Source organism: Fukomys damarensis, unplaced genomic scaffold (genome assembly GCF_012274545.1).
Source record: "Fukomys damarensis isolate Sample0158 unplaced genomic scaffold, DMR_v1.0_HiC HiC_scaffold_4, whole genome shotgun sequence".
Classification (NCBI taxonomy): Eukaryota; Metazoa; Chordata; class Mammalia; order Rodentia; family Bathyergidae; genus Fukomys; species Fukomys damarensis.
Window position 1 is genome coordinate 28,007,342 of NW_022900916.1, and position 18,919 is coordinate 28,026,260.

The following is an 18,919-nucleotide window of genomic DNA, read 5'->3' on the forward strand; positions in this document are numbered from 1 at the left end:
ATGTGTGTTAAGTGCCTTTTCATGCATTTATCTAGTTAATCCCTGGACTGTAGAAACAATCTTCGTGCTGTTACAGCCTCACAAGTGAGGAAAGGGAGGCACAGCTGGAGAGCAGAGATCTTGGGTGTGTTTCCCAGATATTGGGATTGAACCTAGGATGTTTCTATATCCCTGGCCCTTTTTCTTTTTTGAGATAAGGTCTTGTTTGAATTTGGATTCTCCTGTCTCAACCTCCCAGAATGCTGGATTACAGGAATGTGCCACAACCCCGAGTTAAAAGCTGGGATTTGAACTCAGGTAGTTGGGGTCTGAGGAGGCCAAGGGAGGCCTATTTGTCTATAATGACAGAAGCAGCTGGGGATAAATCTGGGGACAAAGAAGTGGCTAGACTTTGATTATCACTGAGTGTTGGCAGCTGCCCCCTTGGTGAGTCAAACCTACTACAAATCCAGTGAGTTGCTCCAAGGGTCAAAGTGTGGAGTTGTCCCAGGCTCAGTGGCTCATGAGAGGTGTATAAATGGTGCCAAGTATCCATTAAAAATTTACAGCTGCCATCTAATTTTAGAGCCTTAATTTTTCAGTATAAAAATGCTACTGTTCATGCACCGAACTGTGAAGCAAACAGAATAGTGCCATCAGAAAGGGCCCTCCTTAAGGAGGGTGCTGCAAAAATGCCCAGTGGGGAAGGCTTTCTTAGTATTAAATTACTAAATCACTCCACTACTTTCCTCATATTTGTTACCAGAAGCAACCTTGAATTTATATTGTAAAGTGCTGAAGCCTGTGCTTGAAGAAGTCTAGAGAATTATCTTCAGAGTGTACATTGTATTTGTAGTGAAGAGCCTCTTAGACATTTCCAGCCTGGTAAGGAGCCTTGGTGAAGGCCACCACTGGGAATACCAGATTTAACTGCACCCTGGTGTTAAATGGCCCCTTCATTGCCCCGTGGAGGTAAAACCAAGGAGACAGGACAAGATGGCAAATCCACTATCAAGAACCAGACTGGCAATTTCTTGCCATTGTAATGATAAATTGCTATACTGGCTGAACTAAAAATTGTAATAATAATAACAATTAACATTTATGTAGCATGTACAATGCTGCGGTAAAATATTCTTTTAAGGTCGCAATGTACCTTTATCATTATGTTGTCACAGTCTATCTATAATAATGGCAATACTAGCTAACAGTTATTGAATAATTACTGTGTTTGCTTTATCCCCATTATCACATTAATCTTCCAAACATCACAACCATGCTTGGAGAAAGGTGCTTTTATTCTTCCCATTGCTCAGATAATAAAGCAGGTTTGCATAGTTGGTGGCTGAGCTGCGTTGCATTCAGGTGAGCCGCTTTCAGGGTTGGGTTCTTACTCCTCTCAGGAAAGCCCTGGGTGATGTCTGTTCTCCTTTTATCTTTCTAATGCACTTGATCATTCTAAAACTGTCCTCCTCGGGGTGTGTACGTCATGCACACTTGTGTGTGCATACACATTTGTGTTAGCATCTCCAGGCTCACACCTGCTTATTGGCAGGGCGTGCTGGTTGGAAAGTGGGGCAAATGTCCTCCCCACACATCCAGTTTCATTTCACTCTAGGAGTTTGCTGGACTTCTTGAGCATGGTTATAGGGGACCAAGAGATCTGTCCCTTCCTCACCTGAAGTTTGAGCTCCTGTGAGAAGCTTCATCCCCCTTCAGCAGGGTGAGGGGGAGAGGTAAGTTTCTGGGCCCAGTGGGATTGATCTTGGTCTTGGGTAGGTAGAGAGGAGAGGATGATTGGAAAGGACAAAGGCAGCTGAGCTAAGAGGACCAAGACATTTATGTGATTGTGCCAGGATGGCAAGACTAGGAATGATCAAGGGCTGCAGTGCTCACATCTGGTACACGTGGGCAGGGGCCCTCCTCTGGCCCTAAGAGAAGGTGTGTCATTGACTAGCAAGACGAGACTTTCCAATGAACCCAGAAACATCTTTTAAAATTTTAATTTTTAAATTACACATAGAAATTGTATATATTTATCAGGTACAATATGCTTTGAGACCTGTGTATATTGTAAAATGGCTAAATTGAGCTTAAAAAACATGCATTCCCTCACATGCTTATCATTTTTGTGATAACTCCAAATCTACTCTCAGAAATTTTCAAATATATAATACAATTATTAACCAGAGTTATCATGTACAATAATAGAGCTCTTGAACTTTTTCCTCCTCCCTGACGTATCCCTAATGCCAAAGCCTGCCTCTCATGCCCACCATTCCACTCTGTGCTTCCAAGAGTTCAACTTTTTAAAATTCTGCATATAAGTGAGAACACATTGTGCTTCTTCCTGTGCCTGGCTTATTGCACTAGAATAATATTCTTCAGATTTACCCATTTGGTTGCAAAGGGCAGGGTTTCCTTTTTTAAGGTTAAATAGCATCCTATTGTCTGTATGTACCACCTTTGCTTTATTCATTTGCACACCTTTCAGAGGGAAAGGGGGCACTCAATAGTAGGCGGAATGGACAGAGTAAAGGGGGCCAGTTCAGGCAAAGCAGGCTTGTCTCACTTTGCTCTCCTTGCAAAATGAAGTGAGAAGGGCCACACGTTACAAATGAATTTTGTTTGGAACTTTGCCATCCTTTGGCTTCTCTGGCTCTGTTGCTGAAGGGGTGGAGTTGGGATACTGTCAATAGAATTCCAATTGCTGGGTGTGGTGGCGCACGCCTGTAATCCCAGCACTCTGGAGGCTGAGGCAGGAGGATCACTGTGAGTTCAAAACCAGCCTGGGCTACATAGTGAGTTCCAGGTCAGTCTCAACTACATAGTGAGATCCTGTCTCAAAAAACATAAAACATAAAACCAAACAACAACAAAAAAAAAGAATTCCAATAACAGCCAGCAGGGCACTTTACCACTGGGTGCCTTAAAAAAATCTTTAAGGTTAGATGCCTTATACTGCATCATTTCTTCTGCATCTACCTAATTTTATAGATTTGCCTCTCCGAATCTATGATGCTTTGTGAGATTGCTCCATCAATGGAAAGAGAGATAGTTAAGTAGCCTATTACACACAGTCACACCTTACCATCTTGTTGAGGGGCCTGTGTTCATCTGTGTACACACACACACACACACACACACACACAGAGAGAGAGAGAGAGAGAGAGAGAGAGAAAGGGAAAGAGATAAGATGCAAGTGCAATATCACTGCAAAAGATTCAAACAATACAGATGGTGCACAGGGAAAAAAGTGAAACATTTCCCCTTAGGCAGCCCATATTCCAAAAAGCTCCTATTTCCACCAACCCTGCCCCCAAAATATATTGTAATAGTCTGTGTTTATCCCTGTGGTCCTTTTCTCCCTGTTTGCATAAGCTGAGCATGCACAACAAAGTAAAATATAAAGCTGGAAAGCTATATTCATAGAAATTTTATACTCTATGGAAACAAAATCTCTGTGTGGTGCAGAAAAGCTGTTTCTCTGAACCCTCAGACAACTACATCCTGTTTACCCTTTGCCTGTTTCTTGAACACAGTTTTTGAATTGCTGATGGGGTTCCAGGGTCATCTGCGTAATCGAGGAAAATGCCTGGGTTTAGGGAGCTGACCTGGGTAGGAATTTCATTGGGATCACCATTTAGCTGTGAGTTCCTGGGCAAATTATATTCATCCTTTCCCGGGGATCAAGGGGAGGGATTCTTGAGCAGTACCATTGCCTAGGTTCAAATCCCATTTTCCCATAACTCAGTGGGTAGCTTTCAAAAGAAACTTGACCTTGAGTGTCCTAGTTCCATCAGCAAAATGGGAATAACCACGGTGTATGCCTATTAGGTTGTTATGTGAAGTAAATAGGCTAATTTAATATGTGACTCATGCACACTGAATATTCAACAATCATCATCGGCTTTTATTATACTCCCATGTATATAGAACCCATAGTTATGAGTTTACGTGCAGGTAATAAATGTGCTGGTGAGAGATAATCAAAATCAAACCATTATAAGCTAAGAAGACAGTGCAACAATAGGGTTCCCTGCAGAGGTTTTCATCACCAGGGCCTGCACAAAACACAGCGAGAGTTCTGCTCAACTCTAAATGCACAACTCAACCCAAACCCCACCTTTTATCTCATCTTCCACCCCATCAACTCATTCTTCACACTTCAGAGCCACGCACACCCTCCTTCTACTGTCACTATCCCTAAAGGTCGAGGCCACGTGACAGAATGCCCTTACCTTTAAAACACAAAACTATTCCCAATACTGCCAGTGCCCTGTCTTCCCCATGGGCTGCCAGTCCAGGTCCTTCCTAAATTGACACTTGGCGCATAGAACACCACTACTGAAGCTTCACCTTTGTTGATTATAATGACAAAGTAATTGCTCAAGGTTATCCTCAAACTCTGCTCCCAAACCAGTCTTCTCACCAGTCTCTAAACAAATTTTTCACAATCCCTGCTCTCAGCCAACAGATTCAAGTTTCCAAGGGGCTGTGTGTGAGCTATTGGAGGGGAGTTGGACCAGAGGATCTGTAAAATCCTTTCTAGCACTGTAGACCATTTGTAGACAGTCTATAAATCTGGGACTAATAGTGGCTTAGGGCTTTCTGTGTGTAAACAGTATGTCAATTGCCTTCATTTTATGTTCATTCACTAATTTAATTTCCATCACAGTTTTATGAAGGAGGGAGCATTACTATCCTGCTTTACAGACAAGAAAGAAGAGTCTTAGAGATGATCAATTGTAGGCCTGAGCTTTGCCGACTGAGCTGAGCAGGACTTCAATGCAGAGCCGCCTGACACTGCAGCCTTGCTCCAGAGTCTGTTAATGTTGCTTCTCCTGGCTTCTTCACTCCTACACTCAGTATTTCCATGTCTACCCTCCGTCCTCACCCTCTCCCTCACTCTCACCCATGTGTTCATGCTAATACATGAACAGACAAATAGAAAAATGCCTGTGTTTTCTCCTCTGGTGACACAGAAGCATCACCAGAGGACCACAGGCCAGGATCTCTGTAGACCTGCATTTTGGAAATTGCTCCCCAGCAGTCTTGAGAAGGTCCCTGGTCAGAACCCTGTAGGGACCAGCCCAGTGGACTCAAGGGCTTCCTATCTGGCCAGTGTTGCCTGCTCTGTTGAACTGCTCTTAATTCATCCTCCCTCCCTCCCTCCCTCTCCCTCTCTCTCTCTCTCTCTCTCTCTCTCTCTCTGAATCATGAGAGTAGACCAACAGCTGCACATTTGCAGGAAATGTAAGTATTTTGACAGCCCAGAAGAGTGGTGCATCTGGAGGGTTTGGGGACCAGCTATAACCAGACACATTGTCCTAAACAAATGGATTGACTGCTTCCGGCAGCATCACTTAACCTCCGCACAGAGGCTGACATCCAGAGCTTAACTCCTCATAGCCAGGACAGAGGAGCCAATGGAAACCTTTTAATTTATAGTAAGCAGAAATCTGTTCCTCTATTCCCCCTTCTTCCTTTCTGGCTTATTTAACATACCAGACCCATTTGAAACAATAAAATCTTGCATAGTTTTTTCCTATTAGAAACTAAAACACACACATATTTGTTATAAAATATGTGAAAAAATACATATATGTTACGATACCACAATTCTCACAAGAATTAAATGTTTCCAAAAAATTGCTTTGGGCAGTAAAACTATAAGACTATTAAAAAATACTGACTTTGCCGGGGATTTAGCTCAGCGGTTCGGTGGCCTGCCTCGCAAGGACCTGAGTTCGATCCCCGGTACAAAAAAAAAAAAATACTGACTTCATCATTGAGTGGGTCTTTTTTTTTTAATTTTAAAAAATTAAGATTACAATCAGTTTGACAAACTGCAGCAATAGAAAAATATCTGCTTTAAACAAAGGCTACTTTTTTCAGCAAAAATAAGAGTTATGAGGATGGGAATAAGGTTAATTACAGTTTTAATTAATAATATCTGAAATGATATAATGTTATACTTCTCTCCAACCTTGTAGTTAGACAACTGGAATATATATTTATTTATCTTTCAGCGAAGGTAAGAGTGGCTGTTACCTTTAAGCAACATGCACATTTAATTAATGAATGCAAGGAAAATGATTCTGGTTGCATTTAAATCAGGCATAAGTATGTAGAATTTAAGAGATTTGACCTTAAAAATGAAGAAAATATTATTGTAATTACTCCGTTTGCTAAAAACAAATGATGTGGCATTTGAATTTAAGACGTCTATCAAAAGCAGTTGAGTATCTCTAATCAGCTTGCACCTTTACATTTTAATGGAGTTGAGTTTCAGCCATTGCATTTACAATTATTGAGACTGACTTCATGCCTTGGAAATGACTTAAAAAGATTAGCATTCATGGATTATTTATTAGCTCCTCGTGAATGTATTTCCAAGAATGGAAACAACATATTGCATCAAAGTCTAGTTTTCAAGCTTAACTCTTTGAATTAACAGCACAACTGCACATCTATGCAAAGGCATCTCTGAAGTCACAGGACACTTTGCCATGTTTTTTCCTCCGTGCGCATCTTTAGCGGCAGTCTTTGTTCCTTGCAAGCTCAAGTAGAACGCTGATCCCAGCCCTAGCGGCAGCCTTACCCTCCATGTGCTGTAAGCAGCACAGCTTGCGGAAAGCAGGCTGCATGGACAGGCACTGCTCTGATCTGCCACAGCTATCACTGATAGGGAATGTAGGTCTTGGGCTTGGCAGAGAGCTAGGTGACACGGTGGCACTGGCAGTTTAACCCCAACACACTTTCTGCCTAGATAACAAAAATGTCATGTGTGTGTCACTGACAGATACCCCAGAGGAGCTCCAGGTTTGCGGCGGCACTGTGGCATGCGGCCTATCTGCCATCAGAAGCCTCTCATTGCCTGCCACCCTGTGAATCTCACCTCCTACATCGCAGAAAACAGCCCGAACAGGCAGGTAGGCAAGGGACAGTGAGGATACAGGGATGGCCTAGTGCCAATGCCAGGCCAGGGCCTTGAGTTAAAGCTGCCAAAGGCAAAGCCAACTTTGTTTGTGGGGGGGTGAAGACTCTTCTAAGAAAAAGCAAAATGAGAGGGAAATAAACAACTGCAGTGGGGTGCCAAGGAGGAAGCAGTGCCAGAGCCCGGGCCCTGCAAGAATCTCCTCTAGAAAAACAGAGGGGCTGAAAGCAAGGAAGGAGTGATGATCAATACGAGTCTGGGATTTGACTTCTGAAATTCTTGTTCTTTGCAGTGTATTGATTTACAACACCCAACTATAGGCTATGAATATATTTTGCTGTCTTCTTTTTCAACCTAAGGGTATGATAGATAAAAACCACATGCTTTACTTTTAGAAAATCTGATACAACAAAATTTACAGCCTGTACAAGTGATGGCTGGTTACCACTTTGTAAAGTTTGTTCTACAGTACCTTTCTGGAACATTCTGTTGGAACAGTGATGCCATCCTCACATATAATTTGATTTGTGAACAGTTTATTTAAAAAGATCTCTAATATACAAAATAGGATCCACTTTTAACTTTGTCCCTAGAGAACAAGTTGGAGACATACAATAAGACTATATTATAATATATTAGAGTTTGAAGTCAAGGCAAATTTAACAATGAAAATTTACTTTTGCTCAGGTAAAGATGGGTTTATATTATTTAAAATGTGAAACAGATAAATGCTATAGTATTTATCATCTTTATCATCATTTTTCTTGTTATAATTCTTAGATCACTGAATAAAACTGAGATGAAGAAAAAACAAGTTTTGAATATGAAAGCTGCTGGGTTTTGTTTGGTTTGTTTTCTATACTGTGTGGTCTGGCCTAAAATTACTGAGCTCAAGTGATCCTTCTGCCTCAGTCCCTTGACCAGCTGGCACTTATAGGCATATAACACCACACCTGGCTAGGAGTGTTGTTTAAAACAAACTAACTCAGAACTGATGAGAAAACTGTGCCTTGGCAGATATGATTTGCAATCACATCCTGCATTCATTTATTCATTCATTCATTCATCAACCAGGGCTCACTGGGAAGCAGATATTATATTGGGAATACCTGAATTCATCCAAGATGGAGTTTAGCCCAAAGAGCTTATAATCAAGCAAGAAAAGGAAAACATGTCCACATATAACCGTGGCACAGGGCATGCAGAAAGAGATGAAAGAATACCACGGGTGTTGCATTCCCCTTGAGGTGTCTTCTGATGAATGGGTAGAACTAGGCCAATGGTGGTTGTGGGAAGGACAAGTCTCAGAACACTTAAGCAGAGAGTCCAGCAATCCCTGCCATTTGTGTCCATGAATCTGGAGAAAAGAGGAGTGCTTAGTGCTTATATGCTCACTGGGTGAGAAACTGATTCAACCCCCTGGCTTTGATGTTGTCACTGTCTTTGGATGAGACAACTGTGGAATTTGGGTTATTTTCATAAAATATATGTTACTGTCATAAACTAATTTCTAGATAGAATTCCAAAAAGGTACAAATACAGATATATGAGTGTAAAAATTAAAGAAAATATCAACCATAATTCTACCACTCACTGTAAAGATTACATGGGGTATCCTACTAAATTTTTTGGTCTATATTTTAAATTTAAAATACCATATTACAAATATTGCTTTTAGCATTTCTATCCCAAATATCTTTCTATATTGATAGGTGTGTATTCACTTCATCATGTTTACTAACTGCCATAATTTTATTAACCCATCTTCTACTGTAGAACATATTAGTTAATACACTTTTCATAGATCTTTGTGCATATTTTAAATTATTTTACTATAATGATATTCTAGGAAATTTTTATTAATTTGTACTCCCATCAGTGGAATCAAAGTACCATATGCTATACTAGATACTGTTTCTCTTTTTGATTTTTGACACGCTGACAGTTAAAACTTTGTAAACTTATTGGTACACCTTTCATCACCTATGATGATTTTTTTCATATTAGTCATGCATTTTGTGTGCATGTGAATGATCAAATCATGTACTTTGGCTTTATTATATTTGGGATATTTCCTCTCCTCTTGTTGCTTTGAAAAAGGCTTTTACATAGTATGAATCTTAATACTTTGTCATGCATTTTATAACATTAGGATGTCTTTTCATGGTCTTTTGCTTTGCATTTCTCTCAGTCTCTCGAAAAGCAAAACACAAAACAAAAACTTTATTTTTTGGGAGATACTGACAAATGAAACTAGGAAGCAAATCAAAGCATTCATGTTTTTTCCATTTAGATCCAAGTCCTCTTAACACCAATGTATATATTCCACGCCTTTTTTTATATTTTATTATAAAAATCAGGTTGTTGGGTATATTATTTTGTATAATGTGCTTTTTCTTGGTTACCGTAAATATGTTCTCACAGCAATAAATATTTGAGGACATCCTGATATTTTCCTTAGAACATGGTGCTTAACATGAAATTTCTAGGTCAAGAGTAGCACATTTTTAAAGATTTTTGATATGCTCTGTTCAACCAGGCTTTCATGGCCATTTGGAGGATGTTCATAGTAGGTGGTCTCCTTGTTCATCATCTGCGGGACTTTGCCACCCTTTCGCATGCATGGACAGCTGAAGTAGGACCATGAGGTAGGGAGAAGAGTCTAAAATAAAAGCCATACGTGAGAATCCCAAGGGCTGGGAATAGGGTCTTTCAGGTAGTAATTGACTTGAGCTGAGGATGCCAAGTCCCTGAGGCCCCAAGAAAAGTGCACCAATATAATCCAGCACAGGTGCCCTCCTTGCTTTTAGAAGAGCAGGGAAGATGTCAGTTCTGCTCACCAGGCCAAGGAAGAGGGCGGAGCCATGGCTCTGTTTATTAGTTGATGTCAGGATATCCAGCAGCCAGAGGAGGCTAAAGGAGTTCTTGGGTGGTAGCTACAGTAGGATTTTTAATTTATTTTTATGACTTTTTTATTGCTTGTTTAAAATTGTGGTAAAATACATATAAATAAAACTCACCAACTTGACTATTTTAAAGTATACATATCAGTAGTATTTTATATTCACATTGATTCTCAACCTATCTCCAGAACTTTTTCTTGAAAGACTAAAACTCTACAGCAAAACACAAGTGTCTCTCTGCCACTCCACCGCACCCCCCAGCCCCTAGCAACCACCATCTACTTCCTGTCTCTTATGTTGCTTACTACTCTTAAATACAAAAAGAATCATATGGTATTAGTGTTTTGTGTGTCACTTATTTCACTTAGTATGTGTCTTCAAGGTTCATCCATGTTGTAGCATTGATGAGAATTTTACTTTCCTTTAAAGGCTGGATGATATTCCACGGAATATATATATCACATCCATTGATGGACAGAGGTCACTTTCACCTCTTGGCTTTTGTGAGTAATGCTGCCATGAACATAAGTGTGCAAATACCTTTCTGAGATCTTGCCTTCGGTTCTTATGGAGACATACCCAAAAGTAGAATTGCTGGATTACATGTTGTCTATTATCATGTGAACTCATGGTAATTCTATTTTTAACTTTGAGGAACCACCACACCATTTCCCATAGTGGCTGTTCTATTGCACATTCCTACCAACTATGCTTAAGGATTCCAACTTCCACATCCTTAGCCACATTTGTTATTTTCTGGGCTTCTGATAGGTATAAAGTGCTATCTCACTGTGGTTTTGCTCTACATTTCTCTGAGCTAGAGCAAGTGAGAGCCAGGCTCATGGATCAAACTGTGGGGACCAGCTTTGTGTCACGCTTTGAGGTTGGGCTGTACTGTGACACAGCCTCCACAGTGTCGCCCTTCTCTTAGCCAGATAATGAAGGACTCTCACACCCATTCTACCTGTTTTCCATGTTACTACTAAGGAGCATCAAACTAATCTCCAAGAATAACAAAACTGAAACTTTGTCCCAAAGAACCAGAGTCATATATAAATATGAGGTACTGTGGACACCTTCCAGAGCTACCTAAAGACTCACAGAACAAGGCCATAAGTCACATCACAGGGGACGTTACTAGAGGCTTACTTGAAATCCTTAAGTGACATCTATTTTAAATACTATAATCCACTCTGAACCAGACACTTAGTAGTTTATCTACATGGTCATCCTGACCATATGTCTCTGATTTTCCCCCTTCGATTTAAACAAATTCAGAATTTTGAGTTTTAACTGTCCCATTCTTCGAGCTGCTAAGACAGTAACAGATTAAATAGGATGAGCCAGGCAGCCATACTTCTTGTAAAGTTATCCCCAGAGATAAATGTACAATGTTGTTCTGGAGGCTGTGGTGGTGTCTGCAGTGTAACTAAGGTTGACAGACTGCCTGCATGTGGGTGGCTGTCTCCTTTCCAGCTGTGACCAGCTGAATTATATCACCTGTCCCATTTGATGTATTAGGATATGCCCGAGCTCAAGATGCATGTTGCTGCAATAGGGAAATTAATGTCCACCACTGGAGGCAATTAATAATGATTAAGAGCAAAACAGTAAAACAGCAGGGTTAAATCTGTGCATTTAACAGAGTGTTCATACACTTTTATACTATATTTCAGCCTAGTTGCTCAAAAGGGAAAAAACTCTTTGGGGGGACTAGAACAATCTTATCTTAATTAACAGATAAACTTAGATGGAATGTCAAAGTCGCTTCAATGAGACATGCTTATTCATTATTTACTCAGTTCTCCCTTCATGGAGTTAGAGAGAAACATAGCACAGGGAGTGGTAGACTGTAGGGAGAAATGTTAAGATTAAGTTGTATAGTGAGTAGAATACTCAGACTTTGGAACTGCTTCATTCAGCCTATGAACTGGAGAGAGATATTTTCGTGACTTTTATTTTAGTTCTTCAGTTAATGCATGAAAAAAGAGTAACAAATTGGCACAGCATCAATTTGTAATGCTCAGTTTGGTGCGACACCATGAAATTTTCATGTAAGATGCTTAGTAGTAGATAACTGATTTTCCTTTGATGACTAAAATTTAGATAACATTTGAATAAAACAGTGAAAACTAATAGACTAGAAATTGATAAAATAGAAGAACCTGAACAGTATTGATGAGCATAAACAAATACACACCCTTGACATTATGCCACCACACATTAGTTTAGAGCACACAATACAATTACTTATCAATCAGATATTTTATCACAAAATTTCATTAAGCAGATTAAAACATAATTGGTCACTGGTTGAACTTTATAGCCCAAAGAAGATTATATACTTTACCTAAATGATAATGTAATCCTCATTATTTAAAAGCTATGCAATAAAGGTCTTGGAAAACTTCACAGCCCTACTTTATCATGGTAGGATCTAAAATAAGAGACTCTGGAGTAACTCTTTTGCTGTGAACCTTGGACAGCTGTGGAAATGCTGGGCTCTGCAGGCTGCCTGATCTCTCGTGGCTCCCCATTGGCAGAGCTACTCCTTTCATTTCCCCTTCATTACATTTTCCAGAAAGGCTCAATCTGCAAGATCCCAAAAGAAGTTGAATTAAAAGCAAAACATTTAGGCAATAATCAATCATTGGGCTTATTTTATTTAGACATACAGATCTTGGACGTGATTGAAATACATGATTGAAGTTTTAATAACACAATAAGTACTCAGCACCTTCGTTCATACAGATACCTAGTGTCCTATGACCAAAGATCCACACACTACATTAGTTTCAACAATTCATTCATTTGCTCATTCATTCGTTCAGTATAGTCTTTATGTCCTCATCACCATTGTTTACACATTTGTCTTGAAATTGAAGTACAGTGAGCATGGCTGTTAAGTTTCAGAGTCAGGCTAACCCTTCTGTTTACTAATAGATCACATCACACTTATTTTTTAGGACTCTGCCCATTCAGATATTTTTGAGTGCTTGCCATGTGTATAGCATTCTGTTGGACAATCACAACTTAACACTGACTATATGCCACCTTTGTGCCAGGAAGTGTCCACTCATTCTCACAATCTTGTGCAGTGGGCATTGTTCCTATTTACATTTGAGGAAATTGAGTCTTGAGAAGATGACTTTTCCAGATGATTTTGTTATGTCCAAGGTTACAAAGAATCAGGATTTCAGCGTTGGTCTTCTGTTTTCAGTGTCTGAAGGTGTTGCCTGCTCATGGCAGCTGCCACTTAAGGAATTGGCCAACCCAACAACAGATCTGGTGGTTCACCTTTGGCCAGAAAAAATGTTTGTATTTTATAGTTCTGGTGGAATTTCATAAGCCCTGGGCCAATGCTGGTTATCTTTTGGTAATCAGAAAATCTAAGTTAGTAAGAATATTGAATAATTGGACAACACAAGCCAAATTTAGTGGAGATATATATATATATATTATTTGCAACTCAGAAAATATTAATGAAAATTAACCACATTGTAAGCCAAAAGCAAGTATTAACAAGTTTCAAATTATTGGTATAAGTTAAGTCACATTCTCTGACTACAATAAAATTAACCTATAAATAAAGTATAAAAAGATAATTTCTAAAAATTCATTGGTTTTAAACATGTAAAGAATTAGATTCAGTTTAAAGAATTAAAGACTCAGTTTAAAATAGGCAGGTTGAAAGAAGAAATTTTGTTGAAAATTCAAACATGCTTAATATAAAAATAGTATTGCTATCAATTAAAACTTGGGGATGAAGAACTAATATTACATAAACAAAGAGCTCTCAATGCTTAATTGTAAAAAAGAAAACAAATCAGTTATAACATGGGCAAATGATATGATGAGACACTTTACCATTAGATGGTAAATAACTACATGAAAAGATGTACATCATCATTACCCTTGGGAGAAATGCAAAATTAAAATCACAATATGATATCTCTACAAGCCTATCAGAATGGCTAAAATAAAACAAATAGTGATAACATCAAATGCTTGCAAGTATATGGAGAGACCAAGACAGTCATATATTATGGATAGGAATGTAAAATGCTATTTCTACTCTGGAAAGTAGTTTGTCAATTCCTTTAAAAAAACTACACATACAATTACCAGACTTATACACAAACCTGCAATAGCCAGTATGGAAATGAACAGATATCCTTCACTAGGTAAATGGTTAGACTGTGGTTCCCCGTTTGCATAAAGTAGTGATCAGAATAAAAAGGAAAGAATTACTGATACACCCAACAATCTAGATGAATCTTTAGAGAAGTATGACAAATGAAAAAAAAAAGGTCCCCAAGCCAATATGATTTCATTTGTATAACATCCTTGAAAGGACAAAATTAAACAAAGACAACAGGTTGGTTGTTGCTAGGAGGTAAGGAGAAGGTAGAGGCGGGAGAGAAGTAGAGTAGCTGTCAAGGAGCCCTGTGAGAGATCCTTGTGCTGATGGAAATGCACTGTATCTTGTCTGTATTAGTGCCAATCTCCTGGTTGAGACATTGTACTATAGTTCTGTAATATGCAATCACTGGGCAGACAGGGTAAAGGATACAAGGGCACCTTTCTTTATTACTTCTTACAGCCATATGTAACTCTATAATCATCTCAAAATACATAATTTAATTTTAAGAAATCTTTTGAGATGCAGTGAAAGTAATACTTTCAGAGTTAAACATTTAAATTAGAAAAAAGTGATTAAAATTAATGACATTAGAAATTAGAAAAATAGCAAGACAAAAAGCTCAAGTTATTTTACCCAAAGAAAGGAATAGTAAAGAGCAGGAATTAGTGAAATAGGAACAAAAATAGTATAGGGAAGGTTGCTCAAGATAAAAAACAGTTCTACACAAAGTAACCCTCTGACAACACTGATCTTAGAAGTGAGAAAAAAGATCCAAACTGACAATGCTAGGAATAAGAAAAAGGCTATAATGGCAGGTGAAGCAGATAATAAGAGAAGATTCTAGATAACTGCATGCCTGTAAATTAGAAAATATGAGGTGGACAAATTTTTAGAAAAATATAACTGACCTTCATCATAGATGAAGTAGAATATCTGGTTGTATAACCATTAAATATTTTTAAATTTTCACAATGAAAACTCAAGGACCAGCAGATTTTCAAGACATATATGATTGACATCTTACACAAGCTCTTCTGAAGCATGAAAAAAGAACAGATGAAAGGAAGGAAGATATATTAGTCCCTTTTCTATTACTATAACAAAATACCCGAGGCTACATAAATTTATAAAGAAAAGAGGTTCACTGAGCTCACAATTCTGAAGGCTCAAGGGCTTGGCACTGAAATCAGCTCAGCTTTGGTGGATAACATCACAGTGACTGGGCATGTACTCAAGAGGAGAGATTGCATGTTTAAACTGGAAGTATGAACAGGATTGGGGTCTCGGGGGAACTATGTTAATCCCTTCTGAGAGAAGGACCCTGAGGGCCTAAGGACCTGCTGCTAGGCCCCACCCCCCAAAGGTACTACCACCTTTCACAGTGCCATACTGGGGACCTGGCTTCCAACACATAACCCCTAAGAACCAACCACATCCAAATCACAGCAGGACAGAGAGAATGAGGACAGAGAAGAAAGGAAGGGAAAGAACCAAATGCTTTCTAACTCAAGTCGTGACATCAAATCTAGACAAAAGCAGGTCAAGATCCAAAAATACTAAATAAAATAAAAGTGAACCAAATTCAGCAACGGAGAAGAGATCCGGTAGGCTTCATTCCAGAAATATATGGTTGCTTCTGTATTAGAGAGATTGGTGACTATAATCAGCCGCAGTAAGAGATAAAGGGAGAAAAGTGCTATGGTCTCAACAAGTATGGAATTCACAGAAAGGGTAAACCTGTTCATCACAAGGACCTAGAAAAGTGGCTGCTGCAGAGGATATGCGTGCACAGAACTGGAACAGCACCATGGCCGGAACAAGGGACTGGGGAGTCAGTTTGTGGCACTGACATCAAGCAAAACCAGTGGCAGTGGATGAACCGTAGCCACAGACCACAATGAGAGTGAGACTCACCGACAGGGTATCGAGCGGCACATGGCCAAGCCGGGGAGAGATTAACACAAAGTGCTCAGGAGCAGTACATCGGCCAAGCGGGGAGAAGGGTGTATTTGAAGCTGGCCTTCAGGAGCACTTGGAGTTACTGGTAATATTTTACTGTGCAGGGGTGGGTACATAGATATTCACTTATTATTATTCTTTATGGCAGCATAAACTTATATATGCTTTCGTATGTGCATACTTCTATCATTAGAAAAGGAGAAAACTTTTTTTACATTCTCTGCAGTCTGACAGCTTCCCCCGTGTCAGCATCTGCCATTTCCACCGTAAATATCACTTCTTTTGAAAATCAAGCTAAGGGCTGGGGATTTAGCTCAGTGGTTCCACCACCTGCCTCACAAGCACAAGGCCCCAAGTTCAATCCCTGGTATTAAAACAAACAAAACAACGACAACAACAACAAAAAAAAAGCCCAGAAAATCAAGCTAAAAGGGATAGGAAAAGCAAGTGACACCCCTTGGGCCTTTCCTACTTCTTTTGGATCTCAAGTCTGTGGGCCAGTTATTTCCACGGCTTTTTCTGAAGGCTTTTCATCTACTTTGGGACACTGCAGCCTGCAACAAACCTAATTAAGTTGAAATCAATTACTCTCCTTTATGCTTTCCATTAGAAGCTGAGTAACTCACATCTGAGCAGATACCACGAATTTGAGCATTGTATTGGGCACTTACTAGGTGCCAGGATACATCACAGGCATTGGCTCATTTTCCTTCTCTTGCATGAGATGCCTACCATAGCACCATCATTTCTCAGCTGAGGGTGCTGGCCACATGATGAGGATGTGGTAGAGCAGGAATTTGCATCCAGCACTGTTTGTTCTCGTGCTACACTGCCTATGAGTGTAGAAAATAGAATTGGCATTTGGAGAGACTTGATTTGGGTAAAGCAAAACTGCTTTTGAAATAGTATCCAGGGCTGAGGGATGCAGTTATTGCCCTTGTGTAGGGACAGGCCCTCTAATCAGTAGAAAAACTACATTACACCAAGCTTTTATTGAATGCAGATACTGGCTTTGATTGGCCTAGATGTGTGTCTGCAGCCAGGGAAGGTCAGGGAGAGTCGTAACTCTGTACACCGCTGTATTTCTTTATAATTACCCAAAGGAAGCTATAGGACTTAAAGACTAGGGGCACACCAGCCTAAATCAACTATAACTATAACTGTCCTCAGGGTTCCAAAGTGACCTCTTATTAAAATGATCTATAATTTTGATTAGTTTCTATTGCTCTCAGCAGAGACCAGGGCCTGTAGGCTCTGAATTCGTGTTCTCTTGCTGAAAGAGGCTGGACCGCTCAGTTGTGTGAGATGGTCCTTTGAGAGAGCAAGGGGTCAGGCCTCTAGATATAAGTTAATGTGCCCTTGCTCTTATTTTCATTATTCCAGATTGCTTCTGCAGTTACATGGTCTAATGTACTTTCAACTCATTTTCCCAAGATCTGTCCTGAGCAAGATTATGGTGGCAAGAGAGACTTCCGAGCTTTGGGTTCTACCTCATGATGGAAACACTGTAGCTATCAGCTATGGAGACCCACTGTGTGTGGCTTGGGTGTTCCATAAATATTATCTCAGTTTTTTTCTTGTTACTATGTAGCCAGTACTGGTTTTGAACTTGTGATCTTCCTGCCTCAACCTCCCAAGTGCTGGGATTACAGGTGTGTGCCGCCACGCCCAGTTACATTATCCTATTTGATAATGTATTTTATTTTGGTGCTTGGAATTGAACCCAGGGCCTCTGAGCAAGCTAAACAAATGCTCCACCACTGAGCTATGCCCACGGTTCCAGTAATGGGTTATTTTTCATGTATAAGAAAGACGAAGAACTGAAGACTCAGAGAAGTGAATCATGCTGAACAAGACCACAGAGTTAGAAAGGGGCAGAGGTGGGATTTGAGCCCCTTTCAGTCAGACCCCCTTTCCTTCCCACTTCACACGGTACCTAAATGAGAATTGTGCTTCGATGAGTTGAAACTAGAAGACAGTTCAAGTGCCTCACTCCAGAGGCAGAAGTTTGGGACCACTATTACATTCGCCCCCCACCCCCTTGTAACACTGTGGACAACAGAGGATTGATCTTCAAATACAAGAATATCTCTGACACTGAAGGCAAGATGGCATTTTGTCTTTCATTATCTCCAGGAAAATAAGAAAAAAGTACTGTTAACAAGTTTGAGGGAAGTTTGTAATCCAAAGTTGATCTATGCCAAAGTGAAAATGGTGGCTTTAAAACCATTTAATGTTTTTATTTAAAAGTCGATTGAGACATCGGATTCATTTCAATATCTCCACTGTATCATCAGCTCTATAGCTGGACAAATAAACAGATAAACCTATAATATCACCATTCAAATGATTAAAAAGAAATAAAGCGATGCCAGATGTTTGTTTGGAATAACCCATAGAACACATTGAAGACAATTCCTATTTCTGCAACTGGAAATTGGAATTGAATATTACTGGGCATTAAATGTGCGTATGTTTTTCTGAAGTTCCTAAATCTATTTAATTTCTATGTTGACAGAGATATTAGACAGCTGTTTGAAAATCTGTCTCTCTTGCCTGAGCTATGCACAAGAAACCTTTATGTTAAGCCACGAAATGTCAATGAGAGCTCTTCAGTGCGCTAATCAGCCCGCGAGTGGAATGTGAGCGGCTGGAAGCAATAACCTTAACTCACGTTCTCAGTGGTCCTGATTGCCCCACGTGCCGCGCCTTAAGACATGGCTGAGGAAGGCGACGTCTCCCAAGTGCTGCTGTGCACCGCCAGCTCGGGTGATTAGAGTCAAAGACGATGAGTTAGGAGATGCGTTCCCATAAGCGGCTCCAGCAGTGACTCACTGCGCACCCCAGGGAACATTCCTGAGTCCTCTGCGCTATTCCCCATCTCAACCCCACGCGCCGCCCTCCAAATGGGATCCGGTGCTTTCATCTAGGAAGAGCCTGCGCAAACCACCGTGGGAACCAGGTGCAGCGAAAGAGCAAACTCCATTCCTTTTG